We start from the raw sequence: 20,940 nt of genomic DNA, 5'->3' as shown, positions 1-20,940 counted from the left end.
AGTCAAGCGGAACGCGACCTGTCAACATCTCCTCCTTCACATTCTCCCGCAACTGGGGGTGCGAGGAAAAGGCTCAGAATTCCGAGCCCACCCGCTGGCGGTGATGCAGGGCAGTCTGGAGCGACTGCTGATGCTGACATCTGGTCCGGACTGAAGGACCTGACAACGATTACGGACATGTCGTCTACTGTCACTGCATATGATTCTCTCAACATTGATAGAATGGTGGAGGATTATATGAGTGACCGCATCCAAGTAGGCACGTCACACAGTCCGTACTTATACTGGCAGGAAAAAGAGGCAATTTGGAGGCCCTTGCACAAACTGGCTTTATTCTACCTAAGTTGCCCTCCCACAAGTGTGTACTCCGAAAGAGTGTTTAGTGCCGCCGCTCACCTTGTCAGCAATCGGCGTACGAGGTTACATCCAGAAAATGTGGAGAAGATGATGTTCATTAAAATGAATTATAATCAATTCCTCCGCGGAGACATTGACCAGCAGCAATTGCCTCCACAAAGTACACAGGGAGCTGAGATGGTGGATTCCAGTGGGGACGAATTGATAATCTGTGAGGAGGGGGATGTACACGGTGATATATCGGAGGGTGAAGATGAGGTGGACATCTTGCCTCTGTAGAGCCAGTTTGTGCAAGGAGAGATTAATTGCTTCTTTTTTGGGGGGGGTCCAAACCAACCCGTCATATCAGTCACAGTCGTGTGGCAGACCCTGTCACTGAAATGATGGGTTGGTTAAAGTGTGCATGTCCTGTTTTGTTTATACAACATAAGGGTGGGTGGGAGGGCCCAAGGACAATTCCATCTTGCACCTCTTTTTTCTTTTCTTTTTCTTTGCATCATGTGCTGATTCGGGAGGGTTTTTTGGAAGGGACATCCTGCGTGACACTGCAGTGCCACTCCTAGATGGGCCCGGTGTTTGTGTCGGCCACTAGGGTCGCTAATCTTACTCACACAGTCAGCTACCTCATTGCGCCTCTTTTTTTCTTTGCGTCATGTGCTGTTTGGGGAGGGTTTTTTGGAAGGGCCATCCTGCGTGACACTGCAGTGCCACTCCTAGATGGGCCCGGTGTTTGTGTCGGCCACTAGGGTCGCTAATCTTACTCACACAGCTACCTCATTGCGCCTCTTTTTTTCTTTGCGTCATGTGCTGTTTGGGGAGGGTTTTTTGGAAGGGACATCCTGCGTGACACTGCAGTGCCACTCCTAGATGGGCCCGGTGTTTGTGTCGGCCACTAGGGTCGCTTATCTTACTCACACAGCGACCTCGGTGCAAATTTTAGGACTAAAAATAATATTGTGAGGTGTGAGGTATTCAGAATAGACTGAAAATGAGTGTAAATTATGGTTTTTGAGGTTAATAATACTTTGGGATCAAAATGACCCCCAAATTCTATGATTTAAGCTGTTTTTTAGTGTTTTTTGAAAAAAACACCCGAATCCAAAACACACCCGAATCCGACAAAAAAAATTCGGTGAGGTTTGCCAAAACGCGTTCGAACCCAAAACACGGCCGCGGAACCGAACCCAAAACCAAAACACAAAACCCGAAAAATTTCAGGCGCTCATCTCTAGGAGGGGGTACACTTTTTTTTTTAACCCCACTCCATGGGAGGGGGGAGGAGATTGTTATCTGCTTGTGCCTCCCCAGCCACTGACCTCACCGCACGCCACTGGATGGGAGTAGCTGTTTCCTACTTTTACCTTGTTACCTGTTAATTTCAATGTTTGAGACCGCATTCAACCCTACTCTATAATGGTTGCAGCTATCTCATTAGAGGAGTACACTAACAAGTAATTGCAATACCAATACTTATATATGGGATACATTGCCACAGGATGCAATTTATTTGCTGCCTGTCGGGATCCCGGTTGAAAAGCCTTTGTATGCAAAACAGCACTACATGGGCCAATATTTACTAATATTCGTGTTTGAGTCGGTTTGTGTAGTGTTTAAACTCGTTTTGTATCGGGTGCATTTTCATGCAACTTTTTGAATCCAGGGGGGCAGGGGCGGATCCAGAAGAAAATGATAGGGGGGGCACCATGGAAGGGGCAAATACATTTGCGTGCGGCTTCGGTGCATGTGAGGTGGCGCTTCTTATACAATGCCCACAATTGTAGCGCTCATTATACAATGTCCAGTGTACTGGTAGTGCCCCTTATATAGACCCCATAGTAGTGGTGCCCTTATGCAATGCCCGTATTGCCCCCAGTAGTAATGTTGCCTGTAGTAATGCCCCCAGTCATTTGGCGCCCTAGTAGCTATGTCCCCAGTGGTAATGCCCCTGCAGGTATGACCCCAGTAGTTTACCCCCCCCCTTTAGTTTAGCCTCCCAGTGGTAATGCCCCAGTAGTTTGCCTGCTTGTAGTTTAGCAACCAGTATTAATGCCCCCTGTAGTTTGCCCCATTGTAGTTTAGCCCCTGTAGTTATGCCCCCCTTGTAGTTTAGCCCCCAGTAGTAATGCCCCCAGTAGTTTGGCCCCTGTAGTTATCCCCAAGTAGTTTTGCCCCTGTAGTTATGCCCCCCTTGTAGTTTAGCCCCCAGTAGTTTGCCTGCTTGTAGTTTAGCCACCAGTAGTAATGCCCCCAGTAGTTTAGCCCCCAGTAGTAATGCCCCCAGTAGTTTGGCCCCTGTAGTTATACCCCCAGTAGTTTGGCCCCCCTGTAGTTTAGCCCCCAAGTAGTAATGCCCCTGTAGTTAAGCCGCCAGTAGTAATGCCCCTGTAGTTACGCCGCCAGTAGTAATGCACTCCTGTAGTATGCCCCCAGTAGTTAGCCCCTTTGTAGTTGGCCCCCAGTAATAATGTCCCCCAGTAGATGCCCCCCAGTAATAATGTCCTCCAGTAGTTTGCCCCCAGTAGTAATGCCCCCTAGGAGGTTGCCCCCAATAGATGACCCCCCAGTAGAAATGTCCCCCAGTAGCTGCCCCCAGTAGTAATGCCCCCAATAGATGACCCCCCAATAGTAATGCCCCCCAGTAGTAATGCCTCCCCAGTAGTAATGCCCCTTGTTGATGCCCCCAGTAGATGCTCCCCCAGTAATAATGCCCCCAGTAGCAATGTCCCTTGTTGATGCCCCCAATAGTAATGCCCCTTGTTGATTCCCCCCAGTAGTAATGCCCCCAGTAGTAATGCGGCGGCCCCCCCAGTAGTAATGCCCCTTGTTGATGCCCCCATTAGTAATGTTCCCCCCGTAGTTTGCCCCCAGTAGATGGAAGAGAAAACACAACATAGTATACTTACCAAGCCCCGTTCCTGCTTCCAGACCGCTGCAGGCATCCTCCTCTCTGGGCGTCCGCTCCTCAGTCTGCACTATGAGAGAGACGTCATGACTGACGTCTCTCCCATAGCGCAGGCTGCACAGTGACTGCGCCGGAAGCCGGAGCTCAGTACTGAGCTCCGGCTGCCGCTGTGCAGGGAGACGGGCGCCCGCTGCTAACACAATCTCAGCGGGCGCCCGTCATCTCCCTGTGCGGCGCCAGGGGGACGACGACGACGGAGGGACGTGGGAGGGACAGAGGCCACAAACGACAGGGGGGGCACGGGCCCGAGTGCCCCCCCCCTGGATCCGCCACTGCAGGGGGGTCATTCCGAGTTGTTCGCTCGCAAGTGAATTTTAGCAGATTTGCTCATGCTAAGCCGCCGCCTACTGGGAGTGAATCTTAGCATCTTAAAATTGCGAACGATGTATTCGCAATATTGCGATTACACACCTCGTAGCAGTTTCTGAGTAGCTTCAGACTTACTCGGCATCTGCGATCATTTCACTGCTTGTCGTTCCTGGTTTGACGTCACAAACACACCCAGCGTTCGCCCAGACACTCCCCCGTTTCTCCAGCCACTCCTGTGTTTTTTCCGGAAACGGTAGCGTTTTTTCCCACACGCCCATAAAACGGCCTGTTTCCGCCCAGTAACACCCATTTCCTGTCAATCACATTACGATCGCCAGAACGATGAAAATGCCGTGAGTAAAATTCCTAAGTGCATAGCAAATTTACTTGGCGCAGTCGCAGTGCGGACATTGCGCATGAGCATTAAGCGGAAAATCGCTGCGATGCGAAGATTTTTACCGAGCGAACAACTCGTAATGAGGGCCCATATACGCAAAGTTACGAAACAGTCGACTTTATGGTTGTCGTGTTTTCCGATGTCGATGCCAGTCGTTTTTTTTGGCACATTTACGGCCGTCATTGCCGTTTGCGTACGTGTTTTTGTTGTATTTGCTGTTTTTTTCCCTAAGTTAAACGTGGCAGGGTTTTTTTTTTCCCGCTGCCGCATTTTCACTTTCAGTTTCGATTTTCATCCCCGTTCGTGATTGGTTGTGTTTCAGATGGTAGGAGTGTCTGTGCGCAACCATATAAATACGCCCCAAACCGTCCGCACCTCGTGGGTTTAGTTAGTGGTGAGGAGGAGGGAGGTTGTGCTGTGGAGGTAGGTGAATTTGTGGTTTGGTGAGGAGTGTTGGTAGCGATTTCTGAGTGTGGTATTGTGTTTGAAAGTCGTCTTGTCATTCTTGTTGTCTTGTATTTTGTGGTTTTGTCTCATTTTTAGCCCAAGTTATTTTTCTTTATAGTCCCTTGTCAGTGTTTGTTTGTGTGTGTGTGTGGGTGTGGGTGTGTGAGTTGTGTAGTGGTAGTGGAGGAGTGTGTTGTTTTTTTGTTTTTTTCTGTGTTAACTGTTTAGACACACAATTATGTGTGACTCAGAGGTGGGTGAGGTGGAGGGTGTGAGTGAGGGGGAGGAGGTCGGTCAGGTGGAGAAGGTGAGTGTTAGTGAGGTTAGTGAGGTGGAGGACAGTGGCGGATCCAGGGGGGGGGCACTCGGGCCCGTGCCCCCCCTGTCGTTTGTGGCCTCTGTCCCTCCCACGTCCCTCCGTCGTCGTCCCCCCCCTGGCGCCGCACAGGGAGATGACGGGCGCCCGCTGAGATTGTGTTAGCAGCGGGCGCCCGTCTCCCTGCACAGCGGCAGCCGGAGCTCAGTACTGAGCTCCGGCTTCCGGCGCAGTCACTGTGCAGCCTGCGCTATGGGAGAGACGTCAGTCATGACGTCTCTCTCATAGTGCAGACTGAGGAGCGGACGCCCAGAGAGGAGGATGCCTGCAGCGGTCTGGAAGCAGGAACGGGGCTTGGTAAGTATACTATGTTGTGTTTTCTCTTCCATCTACTGGGGGCAAACTACGGGGGGAACATTACTAATGGGGGCATCAACAAGGGGCATTACTACTGGGGGGGCCGCCGCATTACTACTGGGGGCATTACTACTGGGGGGAATCAACAAGGGGCATTACTATTGGGGGCATCAACAAGGGACATTGCTACTGGGGGCATTATTACTGGGGGAGCATCTACTGGGGGCATCAACAAGGGGCATTACTACTGGGGAGGCATTACTACTGGGGGGCATTACTATTGGGGGGTCATCTATTGGGGGCATTACTACTGGGGGCAGCTACTGGGGGACATTTCTACTGGGGGGTCATCTATTGGGGGCAACCTCCTAGGGGGCATTACTACTGGGGGCAAACTACTGGAGGACATTATTACTGGGGGGCATCTACTGGGGGACATTATTACTGGGGGCCAACTACAAAGGGGCTAACTACTGGGGGCATACTACAGGAGTGCATTACTACTGGCGGCGTAACTACAGGGGCATTACTACTGGCGGCTTAACTACAGGGGCATTACTACTTGGGGGCTAAACTACAGGGGGGCCAAACTACTGGGGGTATAACTACAGGGGCCAAACTACTGGGGGCATTACTACTGGGGGCTAAACTACTGGGGGCATTACTACTGGTGGCTAAACTACAAGCAGGCAAACTACTGGGGGCTAAACTACAAGGGGGGCATAACTACAGGGGCAAAACTACTTGGGGATAACTACAGGGGCCAAACTACTGGGGGCATTACTACTGGGGGCTAAACTACAAGGGGGGCATAACTACAGGGGCTAAACTACAATGGGGCAAACTACAGGGGGCATTAATACTGGTTGCTAAACTACAAGCAGGCAAACTACTGGGGCATTACCACTGGGAGGCTAAACTAAAGGGGGGGGTAAACTACTGGGGTCATACCTGCAGGGGCATTACCACTGGGGACATAGCTACTAGGGCGCCAAATGACTGGGGGCATTACTACAGGCAACATTACTACTGGGGGCAATACGGGCATTGCATAAGGGCACCACTACTATGGGGTCTATATAAGGGGCACTACCAGTACACTGGACATTGTATAATGAGCGCTACAATTGTGGGCATTGTATAAGAAGCGCCACCTCACATGCACCGAAGCCGCACGCAAATGTATTTGCCCCTTCCATGGTGCCCCCCCTATCATTTTCTTCTGGATCCGCCCCTGGTGGAGGAGGTGGGTGAGGTTGCTGCAGCAGCCTCAAGTGATAGTGACAGTCAGAGTGCTCCGCAGCCACGCACCACTACTAAGACTGGGCGGAATGTAAAGTTTAGTTTTGCTGAAAATGTGGCATTGGTGCGTGAGCTGATGAAGTATCAGAGGCAGCTATTTGGCCCTGAGTCCGCCAAGGTGCCAACACGGAGGAAGACGGTGTTGTGGGCGAAAGTTGTTGCTGCTGTCAATAGTGAGGGGGTGGTCAAGTGGACGGAGGACATGTGCCGCAAACGGTACTATGACATAAAGCGACGTGTCAAGTCCAAAATGGCCAAGGAGGCCAAGTCGGCTCGGAAAACCGGTGGTGGGCAGCCCTATATTGCAAGTTATCTGGAGTATGAGGAGCCCATGCGGAGTGTCATCCCTCCAGAAGTTGTCTCTGCAACCCATGTCCGGGATTCAGATAGGCCCAGGAAGAATGGTGAGCATGTGTATTTGCATTTACATTCTATGGTTTTTTTTTTTTTAAATGTGTGTCATGTGACGTTGCATATTACTCCCATCTTCTAGTGTGTGTCAGCAAATACATTGTTTTGGTTAATGTTTTATACAATAGCCAATGTAACATCTTACTTTATTGTATGTCATGTGTTTTTCTGACAGATATTTTGCATGTGTAGTTTGGACTTGGTGTGTCTCTGAATTGTCCTGCAATAATGTTTTCCTTTTGGCCGATTTTTCAAATAAAATTGTGACTATGTTTTATATTTAAGTGATCCAGTGGTTGTCATATTAGAGGCTGGAGTACTGGAAAGTGGTTTGGAATCCACTTACATGTGTAGTGTCATTATTAGATAATGTTCATTATTGAATTAAATTAACAATATATATATATATATATTTTTTGCTTGTATTTGTACCGTGACACCACACTGCAGTGTAATTTTTGTGAAAAATGGCTACATTTTGTTTTGGCTCATATAGTGGTAATGTGTCTTTGGAATGCCACATCACAGAGCAATTTATATATTGCTTCTGTAATATTTTTCCTTTCAATACAAAATGAAGATGTGTGTGTTTATTTATTTTATTTTTTCTTTAACTTGTGGCCTATGTCAGTGTCCTGTACATGTTTTCCTGTGCTGATGTTGCCATAGTGCATATGTGTTTTGGTCAATGTTTTTAGGTTTTTTTTTTTGTATTTCCGGTCCTTATGTTTTTTATAAATAAAAACCAAGCATTTCTTCAAGAATAAATGTTTATAAGCATAATGGGTGGATGTATACACAATAGCATGATTAAGTTTTTTATTTTTTTTATTTTATAGTGTTAGAAAAAAGCAGTACTACTCGTCGGCCAGTAACTCCTATCACATCTGATGATGATGACGCTGCGGAAGCAGGTAAAGTGTCCATTGTAGTATAGGGTATGCTTGTAAAGGAATGGCCATAACAAAATTGCACTTTCATTAAAAGGTCCATCAAAAGAAGTATGGAGCAGCAGAAGTGGCACTTCTGAAAGACATCACCACAAAAAACCTGTGGCCGAAAAGAAAGCAAGGTCGTATGTCCCGGCCCAAACACAGCAGGCTACCCTGCCACGAAGATTATCGTCCGTATGTTCTGTCCCTTCACTCCAAATTTTGGACACACCTCCAAGATGTCATCCACACTCCCCTCATCTTGATTGTGAGTATCAAACTGAAAAAAATGTGTAAAATTTCAGAACGTAATCAAAATATTTCATAACCGCATTAAGTCAAAACACATCAAAAACTAAAATACTTACCGCAGTAAGTAAAAGCTGAAATGTAATCCAAGCTAAATGTCCTTGTCCACATCCAGTAAAGATATGTTTGTCCACTTGAGCCATACAGTATGACATTGTGTGTAAGATGCTGCAACAAAAAAGCATGTTGGTTTTATTGCAAAAAGTTAGGTTGTTTTTCAACATTTCACATGTGTGTTTGAGGTAACATTGCAAAATACATATAAAAACATTACTATGTTTGTTTGAACAAAGCTATAAGGTAACACATTATGTATTCCAATGTGTTTTTATGGTGGAGTATGTGTGACCTACAATAAAACTAAAGTGTTTGCTTTCACAATTAAGTAAGCAGACACATTTGCCACAAACAGGCATATGTATGTATTTAAGCTATGAGTGATGATGTTGCTAGGCAGAATAGTTGTAAGCAACAGTGAATCACATGTGTTTCATGTGTAGTGATTTGTTTACATTTCTCAAACATATGGATAGCTATCGGAGATTTGTTTTACATTTCAGCTTCTAGTCCTGGGAACAGCATCCCTCCGCAACAACAGCAACACAGTGACATGGAGGAGACAAACATCTTAGAAATGCAGCCATTAATGCAAGGAATGAGCCCCCCAGCACCTGTGAGTACACCACCACAGCAAAGCACACCACCACCACAACACAGCCCAACAACACCAGGAACACAAGGCCCTGATCGGGTGTTTTGGACCATTTGGGCTAGACAGCAGGCCACTAATGAAGATTGCCTGCGTAAGCAGACACAAATGTTTGCAAGCCTACCATCTCACCTCAGAAGAATATCAAGAAATCTGAGTAGACAAAATGAACAAACAATCAGAATAGGCAATACCATGGAACTCATGAGTACAGACATTACACAGGTCATGGGCAACTTACAGCGCATAATGGAAGAACAGCACAGACAACAGCAAAGTTATATGAGCATTTTTCAAAACAATCAAAAGATTAATGAAAGTTTATTCCGAATAGTAGACAATCAAAATGCTGCTACACTTGAACTCAATGCCACCCTCACTAACCTGAATGAAACACTTAGATGCATGCACCAACAGCAAACAAGCAGCAGTTCTGGTACAACTACTCCAAATATCACGCCACTCTCATCACCACCAAGACGCTCCACCAGAGCACGACAACATGACAGTGCTAAAGGCAAAGGGCAGGACAAGCAGCCACCAAAAAAACGTGAAAAAAATACAAGTTAGACATTTGGGATAAGTAACTCAAAATAGTTAGTAAGTGTATTTTTGGCGAAAAATATATAACACTTAGCTCCTTGACACTTTTTTCAACATCATTAATTATAAGTGCTACAAACAAAACAAAAAATTTGTACGCACCTTTATTCTTTACCATTTTTTTTGGTATTGGAGGAGGGAAATGTTGATGGAGCCACACATACATGTTAGCAGGAAGTAAACTGACCACTTGATTCTTTTCTAATCATTACTCTTTCTAGATTCCAATCATTCTCTTTTCCTGCAGACACAATAATTGGCAGCCAGGCAGAATGTCTTTAGCAGGAAGTAAACTGACCACTTGAATTTTTTCTAATCATTACTCTTTCTAGATTCCAATCATTCTCTTTTCCTGCAGACACAATAATTGGCAGCCAGGCAGAATGTCTTTAGCAGGAAGTAAACTGACCACTTGATTTTTTTCTAATCATTACTCTTTCTAGATTCCAATCATTCTCTTTTCCTGCAGACAATCCAAATTACAATGTTATTGATACATATTTTAGCTTTCTTCTCTATACAACATTACAAGAAGAACACAATTGAGTTGCGTAAAAAACTTGTAATATGTTGCCTTTGTTTTGTTTTAAAAACATTGTCAAAATGAATGTCAGTATTGTTGGGCCATGTTTGTGTGTGTTAAAAAATAGTAAGAATGTTTTTACACATGATGCTGAAACAAACAAATATGTACTTTTACATCAAAAAATCAAAGAATGTGTATAATAATGTATATGTGTGGCAAACTGTATTTACTTACACATCATCAAGTTTACAGCATCAAACATTAGGAAATAAATTATTCCTGATTACAGTAAGTTTGTGTGTCTTAAATATGATGGTGCATCACACATAGGGACACATGTATTCCTCAAGGCTAACATATTATATGTTGAGGAGTGTTTTTTGGGAACACAGGTTCTCAAACTCGGCCCTCAGGAACCCACACAGTGCATGTATTGCAGGTCTCCTCACAGAATCACAAGTGACATAATTAGCTCCACCTGTGAACCTTTTAACATATATCTGTGAGTAATTCATACACCTGTGCTTCTACTGGGTTATGTGAAAAACATGCACTGTGTGTGGTCCTGAGGGCCAATTTTGGGAACCTGTGCATTAGGACGTTACACACAATGATAAAGTGAAATACTAAATGGATTATGTGGGCTTGTAAGAAATTAGCACTGCAAGTTTACGATCACTTATCCAGACTTAATGCATGCCACTCATAATCTGTTGTTTTGAGAATAAAAATACACACAATACACATGCGACATTTGTTTTTCATAAAGCGAGGGTATGTTTGTATGTGTCAAGGAGACAGACACATTCTGAGTAATGGTTTTGGAAAAAAAAGGCAAAACATCTATTTATGATTACACAACAAATGAAATAAGCAAAACAAGCTTACCTTAGAAATAGCGAATGATGATCTCTTGCCTAACCTGCCTCCCTACATCTGTACTCCAAGTATCACCAGATGTCTCTAATTCCTCTGCTTGCTGGCTGCTTTCTTCCTCCTCCTCCTCCTCCTCAACATGTGGCAGATGTTGTTGCAAACACATGTTATGAAGAAAGCAGCAGCAGAACACAATTTGAGTCACCTTGGAGGGACTATACAACAAAAGGCCACCAGACTTATCCAAACACCGAAACCTAGATTTCAGCACACCAAAACATCTTTCTATCACATTCCGCGTGAACTTATGTGCATGATTGTAATTGTGTTCAGCAGGGGTATCATGTCGGGACAATGGAGTTAGAAGCCAAGAGAAACAGCCATATCCTCCATCACCTAAAAGACAGATATAGTAACGTGATTCATGTTAACATACAGCAACACATAAGTAACACACTGTGGGGCAGATGTATTAACCTGTAGAAGGCATAAGGAAGTGAAAAACCAGTGATATGTGCAAGGTAATAAAGGCAGCAGACAATCTGTTCCTAAATGTTCATTTACATATTGGAGCTGATTGCCTGGTGCCTTTCTTACCTTGCACAGATCACTGGTTTCTCACTTCCTTATGCCTTCTACAGGTTAATACATCTGCACCTGTATTTGAACAAAGTATACGCAGGCCTACACATATCAAATTACATACCCAGCAGCCATCCATCTGGCATTTGTCCGTCCTCAAACTTATCAAAGAGGGATGACTGACTGAGGATGAAGGAGTCATGGCAGCCCCCAGGGTAACCAGCAACAACACTCATTATTTTGAGATTTGCATCACAAACCACCTGCACATTTGTGGAGTGTTCAAAATGGCGGTTTGTATATATGTGCTGCCTGCCCCTAGGTGGTCTCAGCTGAATGTGTGTGCAATCTATGGTTCCAAGCACATTGGGCATGCCAGCCAGATCATAGAAATCTACACTGACGGCATACCACTGAGACTCCTGGGTAGGGAAGCAGATTGAGGCCTCGATGTGGGGCTGCAAAACACCCAACACCTGTGTGTATATTTAAAAAAACAATAAACATGAGATTTTAGGACAGAACTGGCCACCGAGAAATTAAAACAAACACAAAACAGAAGAGGTAGTTAGGTTTACATCACCTGTGTTAAGATTCTGGAAAATGAGGGCTTTGAGATTCTTATGACATCCCCAGACACAGCCTGAAAGCTGCCAGTAGCCAGAAAGTGCAACACAGCCAGGAGTTTGTGCAGGCCTGAGACAGAGCGAGAGCGTGCTGTCTCAGGGTCTAAGCCCAGTTTGACAAGGTCATACAGACGGATAATGTTGTTACGATTTAGACGGAACATCTGTTTGACCTTATCATCGGACAATGCGTTCAAGTTTAAATGCCCCCTAAAAAAACGAGGCCTGCGCAGCCTCCGCGGAACCTGTACAACCTGCTGACCATGATCAGTTTCTTGGCCCTGGTTACTTACAGGCTGATGTCTGAGTCTGAGAAATCCCACAGCACACAAAAGATCACTGGCCCACAGTCCTGCTGCCATTTCTGAGTGTAGGTGTATTGAAATGGGCCTAACATCCTTTTATAGGCATCCTAATTCAGGTGTGAGTGATTTTTTATTTGCAACACATGTAAACACGACTGAAAAAAGCAGGTCTATTTTCTTGCCGCTTTTTTTAACGAATCGCAAAAAAATACGACCGCATTTGAGCACTCAGAGACAAACACCCAAATATGAAAGAATAGTGAATTCCCATATTCTATGTAATAACAGCCGCGTTTGACCGATGGTCTATTCATTCGTATTTGTGAACGTTTTCATTCAAACCATTACGAATAGACCAGACACTGCTGAGATTGGTGCTTAGTGAATTCCCGGATTGGGACTTAGAAAAAAAAACACAAATCGGCCAAACTCGGATTTTTAGTAAATACTGGCAATGCATTATTAACAGAATTGTTATTTGAAGTGCATATGCGTAGTAGATGTGGATAATCACTTATGAATGATGTAGCCTGAGACCATACATATCTTGATGTTATTACATGTCTGTGAGACAACGTATAGTCCTGTATTATTGGATGTCTTCGAGACAATTAGCATATTGCCCTCTAGGTTAACAGTAATCAATCATGTAGATGTCACACATTGTTTGTGCCATATGTATTACCTGCATTGAAACTACAACACGATAGGCTATCACCGTGGTAATGGTACATGCTGCTGTACTACTTTTGTTCTAGATTTGCTGTGAATTATTATTACTCTAAATCTACTTTGTCTGCTGTGAAAAATAGTAGGTAAGGTATCACAAATTCTGCTGCATAAGGTTAAAGGTAAATTTATCACCAATATACTATCATTGGTAACAAATATTTAATGTGCTACAATTGCGATTGTTTTATTGAGCTCATTTGTCTATAAAACGTATGTCTTTTTTTACCTTGATATTTGAATGACTAATATTGATAAATTAAGCATTCATTTATTTCCAAAGAGTGCCCCCACAAAGATGAGAGTACATTTGTACCCTGTGACATGGATGACTAGGAGATAAACTGCCCTCAAGCTGGTGTCCAGGGGATGTACTGCCCTCATGCTGGAATCTGGGTTATAAACTGCCCTCATGCTGGACTCTGGGGTATAACCTGCCCTCATGCTGGTGTCCAGGGGATGTACTGCCCTCATGCTGGAATCTGGGTTATAAACTGCCCTCATGCTGGACTCTGGGGTATAACCTGCCCTTATGCTGGTTTCTGGGGTATAAACTGCCCTCATGCTGGAATCTGTGTTATAAACTGCCCTCATGCTGGAATCTGGGTTATAAACTTCCCTCATGCTGGAATCTGGGTTATAAACTGCCCTCATGCTGGACTCTGGGGTATAACCTGCCCTCATGCTGGATTCTGGGGTATAAACTGCCCTCATGCTGGAATCTGGGTTATAAACTGCCCTCATGCTGGAATCTTGGTTATAAACTGCCCTCATGCTGGAATCTGGGTTATAAACTGCCCTCATGCTGGACTCTGGGGTGTAAACTGCCCTCATGCTGAACTCTGGGGTGTAAACTGCCCTCATGCTGGAATCTGGGTTATAAACTGTCCTCATGCTGGAATCTGGGTTATTATTATTATCCTTTATTTATATGGCGCCACGAGGGTTCCGCAGCGCCCAATTACAGAGTACATGAATAATCAAACAGGAAAACAGCAACTTACAGTTGATGACAGTATAGGACAAGTACAGGGTAAATAAACATAGTTACATCAGCAGATGACACTGGAATAAGTATCAGGTGGCAGAAGACTGCTGGAGTTGATGCAGTTGAAGATTATTAAAGTAAGAAAGGATAAGCACATGAGGGAAGAGGGCCCTGCTCATGAGAGCTTACATTCTAAAGGGGAGGGGTAGATAGACAGGGGTGACACAGATGGGGTACATGGAGAGTGTAGAACAGAGGGTTAGGATGAGATTTGGCTGGGTTTGGTGAAGAAGTGGGTCTTGAGAGCCCGTTTGAAGTTTTGTAGAGAGGTGGAGAGTCTGAGGGGGAGAGGTAGGGAATTCCAGAGAAGTGGTGCAGCACGTGAAAAATCTTGGAGGTAGGAGTGGGAGGAGGTGATCCGTAGGCAGGAAAGTCATCGTGCATTAGCAGAGCGAAGAGGACGTGTGGGAACTTTAAAGGGAGATAAGATCAGAGATGTAGATGGGAGAGGAGTGGGTGAGGGCTTTGTAAGCGAGTGTGAGAAGCTTGAAATTGATTCTGAAAGGGAAGGGGAGCCAGTGAAGGTCTAGTAAGAGAGGAGAGGTAGACGTAGTGCGTTTGGTGAGGAAAATGAGCCGGGCAGCAGCATTGAGGATAGATTGGAGTGGAGAGAGGTGTTTGTCAGGAATGCCAGTCAGGAGGAGATTACAGTAATCCAGTCTGGAGATGACCAGTGAGTGGATAAGAGTCTTAGTAGCATCCTGGGTCAGAAAGGGTCTGATCCTGGAAATATTTTTTAGATGAAAACGGCAGGTTTGTGAGAGGTGCTGAATGTGTGGTTTGAAGGAGAGGGAGGAGTCGAGGATTACTCCAAGACAGCGCACTTGGGGGCTAGAGGAGATAGTAGTGCCATCAATAGATAAACTGCTCTAATGCTGGAATCTGGGTTATAAACTGCCCTCATGCTGGACTCTGGGATATAAACTGCCCTCATGCTGGAATTGTGGTTATAAACTGCCCTCATGCTGGAATCTGGGGTATTAGCTGCCCTCATGCTGGACTCTGGGGTATAAACTGCCCTCATGCTGGAATTGTGGTTATAAACTGCCCTTATGCTGGAATCTGGGGTATAATCTGCCATCATGCTGGACTCTGGGTTATAAACTGCCCTCATGCTGGACTCTGGGATATAAACTGCCCTCATGCTGGACTCTGGGGTATAACAGGAGTGACAACTCCTCTCAGGACAGATTTATTTCACCCCATTTATTTATTTCACCCCACCTCACTGCTTGCCTTGCAGCCTTGATGCAGTCCCCATATACTAGTAAGGGCTAAGGGGATACAAATTTATCAAGCTCTGAAAACTGAAGGTGTTAGTTCCCAAAACCCTGCTCCTTCCTACTAGAAGGAGGCCCAGGTTGCGAATAGATATCCATTTGCATCCCTCTGCCTGTTCCAGCCCCCTCCAAGCACATGCTTAAAGACACTTTATGCATGTGCAGTAACACTGGCGGGTAAAACTTAGCAATACAAAATTCTGAAAAGTGCTACCAATTAGCTGCGGAGTCTCAAGTGGAGCAATATAGAATTGCTTTGTTAATTTTGGATCCTTAAATTACATTATATAAAATGTTTAATTAATAGACCCCCATATCATTAGTTTTATAGATTGGGCTGGATTCAAATGTTAGCCTGTTCCTCCGGCCCCACTATCGCGCCTGCCGGCGGTATTCAAATGTTACTGCCGACGGACGCAACAACTTCATTTCAGCTTGCTACTCCCGGAGGTAATGAGCTGAAATGCGTGTAAAGAGACCCATTTGGTCGCCCAAATGGGTCTCTTCACGATCGCGCCCATTACTTTAGTAGGCTTTAGGCGCATGATGTGCCTAAACTAAACTGTAATGAACGCGATCAGCGTAATAGTGGGGTATATTTGGATATCGCTCCTCTATCTCCCCTCATTTTAGACGCGAGATAGCAGGTGCAATATGATTGGAATCCGGACCATTATTTTGTATTTATGGCATTTCCTATATTTGTGCTGAAAAGATCTACAGTATGTAATTTTGTTTCTTTGTGTATTGAAATTTTTAATATTTCAATGAGAATGTAAAAACTGTGAAATATGTGGTTTTATCAAACAGTGAAACAAGAGGATACAAATATTGTAACATTTAGCATTTTTCAAACACTATGATAAGATCTGTCTTCCTAAGCTGCAATCATTATTTCATGACATAGAGGAAACGTGATTTCCTTCCTCAAGATCCAACAGCATTCAAAAATCAGTCTTACTAGACTCAGACTTTGAAATAGTTTGATTGTAGTTTCCTGTAGTTGTTACTTAAACATAATGGGGATTATTTTCAAATGCACACATTTCCCATTATACTGTGTGCCACAAAAGTTCGGTATTTATGTGTTTATTTTGAATTACACATATCTAAAGATATGTGCAACTCATTAATATGTCTACATAAATATGTTTAAAACACAAAGTGACACATATTAATATACTATTATCTGACTTTAAAAAATTCTAATCATATCACCCACTGGCCAAGTGTGTTGGGAGTATTCCCAGCCCCTGTCAGCATGGGTATTCTTTTCCTAGAGTACATGTCCCATAAAGACCCCAAGTTTTGTTTTTCCTTCTATAGTGTGACCGGCCCAGCCTGTCGTAGACTGCTAATGGTTTGGACTTTGCAGGGGACCACACACACAGTTTGTTTTGCACTTAATTAGTGATGATCAGCCAGCCAATGGGTGATTGTGATTGGTCCACTTCTGGGGGGAACACATTTTATTAAAAAAATAGTTACATTTTTTTTTTAAAACACTGAAAAGGTGACAGATTAAAAATGACTGATGCAGTAGTTCAGCATCCCAGGGAGTATGCCTTCTAACAGGCATATCTGCATATGTGTATCCTCGTGTAAATGAGTGCCAATTTGCGTCAGGTTATGTAACTGTAAAGGGTCACGCTTCCTTCCCTACTCATCATCTCCAGGCATAAGGAGACTCAAATCAGGCATATGCAAAATTCTTGATATGGGAGTTTGTGTGCATGCCCAGTGACGTGCGGTGGGGTGAGGCAGGTGAGGCAGAGTTTTGACTGAATAAAATATATGAAAAATACTGATAATTTGTTTGAAATATCTTTTTTGCATTATTCTAATAATTTTTATAGCCCAACCTCTGGAGTAAAAAGTCTATGGCAGGTGAGGCAGTGCCTCACCTGTGTATCCTTTCCACATATCTCTAATCAAAACTCACCAGATTTCCAGGAGTTTATAATGCTGCACCTGTGTATAATGCCCAGATGTACCATTTGGCTCATATATTGCATGTAAATCTGTCTCTGGGGTTAGCCAGTGCCTCCTGAGACATTTAGCTCACCGCACGTCCCTGGCATGCGCTGTATATTTTATACATATAAAATAGGCTTGCATCCATGTAAAACATTTTCACAAGCTGTAAGAGGTAGGTAGAGAAACACTTCATTCGGATGGCGTTCTCTGGGTGTGAATATATTAGCAGCTGCGATCACACTTGCTACTGGAGAGGCCTGTGCCCCCTGGAGAGCAGCTCATCCTGACTGACTTCAGAGGCACTCAAGCTCTGCGTGGTGACCCGATGTGCGATGATGTTAGCCAGAGCCGGATTAACGGCGGGACGGAAGGGGCGGTCGTACCAGGACCCCCACACAAGTGGGGCCCCCACACACTGTCTTCACAACTGCAAAAAAAATCGAAGTAGGAGTACAGCATTTACCTGTCTCCCTTCCATCCTCGGCAGCTGAGATGTTCCATTACACCGAGAAGCTTCACTCACTGCAGTGTGAAGTCTCGCGAGATTTGACATTATCTCGCGATACTGCTGTGAGTGAAGCTCCTCGGCGGCCGCAGCAGTAAAGGAACAGCTCAGCAGCCGAGGAGGACGGAGAGGAGGCAGGTAAATGCTGTACTCCTACTCCGATGTTTTTTTTGGAGTTGTTAGGACAGTGTGTGGGGGCCCCACAAATTTGTTGCCCTGGGGCCCCCACATACCTTAATCTGGCCCTGATGTTAGCGATGTTTCTACAATCATGCGTTCCGTATGCATATGATACATTTGCAGTAGGCATCCTTTGGCACTGCTTAGTGCAATTGCCAGTGATTCTTCATCGCATCCAAAGTGCGTTGTGACTCTTTGCTAAAGAAGACCCACATTATTTCCATGGAACTGGTAAAATCCTTCTATCTGACTTTTTCTAACAGTCTAAAGGCCTATAGTTCATCAATAGGCCTATAGTTCATCAATAATGGTCTACTTCTATAAAAACCTAAGTGTGACGACAATTTTAGGAAAAGGGACTTTTTCCATAATCTAATATTATTCTGCTGTCAGGTTAGACTAATTTGATATTAATGAAACAGTATTTTATTGAACCAATATTTATTTGTTTAAATGTACTATTTTTGACAATTGTTTATGTTAAAATAAATGTTTTTCTTTTTTGTATCTATCCGGCACAATTAGTTTAATATTGCATTAATGTCTATATACAGATTTTATTGTGCGCTGTCTCTATTGCTTATATATTTAGAGTCTGACTCACTCCACTTTAACTGCTGTCATTGCAACAGCTACCCTACATAAACCCACTTGTAGCAGCTATATAAAGAAAAATGGCACTGATCTGTTAGTGGTGATACAAGATATATGAATTCACTTTTTAAACATTTAATAGCACTAATCTGTGGCAAAAACAGAATAATTACAATGGTAAAAATGATTCTATTATTATAATTATCAGGGCACACTAACACCACCCCCATACTAGTTGCAGAATATGCGTCTAAAAATGCTGTATGTTTTATTGCCTGAATTTACACAGACTGAAGTTGCGTCAACACATGGTCTACATGCCCTATCTAAACGTAGCCTATCTGGAAACACCCCACTACCACCCAGTAATAGACAGGCAGAGGCGGTCACAGGGCGGGAGGGGGCATGCCAAAGGCGTTAGAACACCGTTGGTGGGTCGCGGTCCAGAAAACGCAGGCATGTCTGGACCATTGCGGGGGTGGGTTGGTGGGGCGCGGTCCAGAAAACGCAGGCGTGTCTGGACCATTCTGGGGGGTGGGCCGCAGTGGCTGCGTGACATCACACGCAGCCGCTGCGACCTAGGACATGGTGGGTAGCCGCCTGCCAGCGCAGCCAGGCAGAGCAGGCAGGGAGCTACTCGGCGGGTGCAAAAGCATCGCTGCCGGTCGATGCTTTCGCACCCGTGCGGGGCGGTGGGGGGGTGGTAGGGCCAGACATGTGGGGTGGACTAGTTTTGAGCTGGGCATCCCCACGCATGTCTAACTTTAGCACATCTACAATCAGATCTGAATGACAACCACAGGCACTATAGCGGCCATCTCTGAATAAGCCCCTTTGTGAAATGTCATTCTGTATTGATACAGCTGCAATGATAATGGACAATTGCATTCTGATGTACACTGTGGTTGGGTTAGTACTGGAAACATTTTAATATTGTTCAGGCAAATATGGATCATGATGTATATATTTTTTCCTGAAACGTTTTTAAGATTTTGCTAATTTTTACTCTAAATGTATGAATATGTTCATGGTCAAAAAGTGTTCTGACTCTGCTTTTTACATGATGGGAAAGAAAAACATTATTTTACCCTAGAGATGTGCGGCGGGCACTTTTCGTGTTTTGTGTTTTGGTTTTGGTTCTAATTCTTTGCTCGTGTTTTGGTTTTGGCTTGGTTTAGCCAAAACCACCCTTTCATGTTTTGGATTTGGTTTTGGTTTTGAATCTGGATAATTTTTGAAAAAAACATAAAAACTGCTTAATCACAGATTTTGGGGGTAATTTTGATTCTACGGTATTATTAACCTCAATAACATTAATTTCCACTAATTTCCAGTCTATTCTGAACACCTCACAATATTGTTTTTAGGCCTAAAAGTTGCACCGAGGTACTGTAGCTGTATGACTAAGCTAAGCGACACAAGTGTGCGCACAAACACCTGGCCCATCTAGGAGTGGCACTACAGTGGCAGACAGGATGGCAGATTTAAAAAATAGGTCCCAAACAGCACATGATGCAAAGAAGAAAAAGAGGTGCAATGATGTAGCTGTATGACTAAGCTAAGCGACACAACTACCTGGCCCATCTAGTAGTGGCATGCAGTGGCTGAATTTTAAAAGTGGCCCGTATATTTTCAGTCCACTGACAGCATCTCCTGCACGCCCCTGTCATTTTTCAAAAATTCTGCATTTAGTGGACTTATACTGCAGTTCCCCTGGACTAATACAACAGTACCCCTGGACTTATACGGCAATGTCAGCAGGATGGCACTTTAAAAAACCATGCCCCAAACAGCACATGATGCAAAGAAGAAAAAGAGGTGCACCAAGGTTGCTGTATGACTAAGCTAAGCGACACAAGTGTGTGTTACAAACACCTGGCCCATCTAGGAGTGGCAGTGCAGTGTTAGACAGGAGGGCAGATATAAAAAAAGGCCCCAAACAGCACATCATGCAAAGATGTAAAAGAGGTGCAATGAGGTAGCTGTATGACTAAGCTAAGCAACACAAGTGTGCCGCACAAACACCTGGCCCATCTAGGGTTGGCACTGCAGTCCCACCAGCATAGTTGTTATGGCCTCAGTAATCCGCTTTGCAACAGGGTATATATATATATATATATATATATATACGCCAATATCACAGGAATTATACGCCAGTATCACAGGAATTATACGGCAATATCATAGGAAATATATGGCAATATCACTAGAATTATATGGCAGTTTCGCTGGAGTTATACGGCAGTATCACAGGGATTATACGGCAGTATCACAGGAATTATATAGCAATATCACTGGAAT

Source organism: Pseudophryne corroboree, chromosome 5 (genome assembly GCF_028390025.1).
Source record: "Pseudophryne corroboree isolate aPseCor3 chromosome 5, aPseCor3.hap2, whole genome shotgun sequence".
Classification (NCBI taxonomy): domain Eukaryota; kingdom Metazoa; phylum Chordata; class Amphibia; order Anura; family Myobatrachidae; genus Pseudophryne; species Pseudophryne corroboree.
Note: the sequence above shows the minus strand (reverse complement) of the source record.